The sequence below is a fragment of the Wasmannia auropunctata genome, unplaced genomic scaffold (assembly GCF_000956235.1).
Source record: "Wasmannia auropunctata unplaced genomic scaffold, wasmannia.A_1.0 LD335009.1, whole genome shotgun sequence".
NCBI classification, from domain to species: Eukaryota; Metazoa; Arthropoda; class Insecta; order Hymenoptera; family Formicidae; genus Wasmannia; species Wasmannia auropunctata.
The window spans coordinates 18,198-19,982 of NW_012027881.1; the positions used below are offsets into that span (position 1 = coordinate 18,198).

Below are 1,785 nucleotides of genomic sequence, written 5' to 3' on the forward strand. Positions count from 1 at the left end.
TTGTACTTAAATAAATTCTACATCTAAAGATATAGGTTTGTTAAATGTAAATATTATAATTTAACTGTTATAAGACTTTAAATTCAAAATGTTACTTTTATCCCCGGTCTCCCCTACTTGATCGCATCTCCAGTCAAAAAAGAATTTATTCGTCCCAATCGAGGGACAAACGCGTTCGCTTCTATGAACTTCATTGTTTCCCAATCGGGTTACACAGACTTCCGCTTCCATTACATTTGCTTACGGCTTACGCCGCTCTTCTCCGTATAATTATATAATCACACCAGCCACGCCGGATCTACGCATATGCATTCTATGCGTATATAAAATCAAGTCTCTATTGAAGAAATGGAAATTATATTATGGTCATTACTCGAGAGAACGTAGAAATTAGAAAGGACAGTTTTACTGAAGTATATAAAAATTTAACCAAAGATACAGATCTGAAAATAATTACAGTCGAACCTCAATAACTCAAACTTCTACAACTCGAAAACCTCTATAAGACGAAAATTTGGTTCATTCTCTTGCGCTCCACTGCAGAAAACCTCTATAAGTCGAAATAAAACCTATCTTAACTCGAATTATTAGTCAGATATTTAGAGGTATTATTTTACCGCAACTCAAATTTAAAGTAGCCAGACCTCTGCAAGTCGAAGTTCACCTCTATAAGTCGAACTTCTATTATTGCTATGTGTAATCATGAGTAATATAGAAAAATAGTAAATAGTAGTAAAATATGAGCATAGCCTCGTATTTTGTTTTATGATTACATTTATTATATGTATGCAATAATAAATAATTCACTGTCAAATATTGATTTTTTTTTCCTCTAAAAGTCATTATAATCGGAAAATTATAAACTCTTGTACAAAGCCTCCGTAAGTCGAATTTTCATACGTTAATCCTCTTTTACTCGAATTTCGATAAATCGAAAACTCTATAACTCGAAGGGTTTTTCTCTAATTCCCTTGAGATTCAAGGGAAGAGAAAGATCGAGGTTCGACTGTATGTTGGACCATCAAAATAATTATGTAGAACGTTCAAGTGTATTGATTATAATTCGTTAAAAAATTTTGGCATCCTATGTAGCAACCAGCTTGAACGTCAACATAATTATTTTCAATTCTGTATTTGGCCTAATTTTCGTATACGCTTCAAAGAACCGTTCTTTCCGTGTATGATATGTACAATAGCGCTGTAATAAGTCTAGGAAGGAGAGCGGAGCGCGGAGGCACGGTAGGGTGGCTTTTATGTTGCGCGCCGATTGAGAAATCCGTCGGTGCGCGTATTGATCCCTCGAGTCTCATCCCAACGCATCGTAAGCGGACGCTACGACTGGCTCGATCGCCGCCACTCGGAACGAAACATTTACTATTATTTGCCGGATAAGCGTCCGCCTGGCGCGCTTCTCCGCGCTTCTCCGCTCGCACCTGTTCTGTTACACGCGGAGAATTTCACCTCGTTTCATCCCGGTCTTTTTCCGTCGGTTTCGCGGCGATCGCTAATTCCGCTACATCCTGTTTTATGCTACGACGATATTAACGTGCGCCGTCAACTCCCTTTCCCTTTCGTAAGGAAATTTTCATTTCTCAATGACATTTCCTGGCTCTTACATGTGTGTTTCCGCGAGTAAAGAAATCCTCGAAGCTTAAGAGGATGCTGAAAGGTCGGCCAAATTTGTACGAAGTCGATAAAGCAGACTCTTCAGTGTCAGTGGTATCTCTAAATGAACTTCTTACAATATCTTTTGGTCTCACTCAAATGCGTGGAATGTCCTTATCT

General features: G+C 38.2%; 1 protein-coding gene across 1 annotated transcript in view; it reads right to left on the reverse strand.

Annotated features, from left to right (window-relative positions):
- LOC105457829 (protein singed) overlaps nt 1-1,785 on the reverse strand; it is a 26,727-nt gene that overhangs the window by 10,227 nt on the left and 14,715 nt on the right. The window lies entirely within an intron of this gene.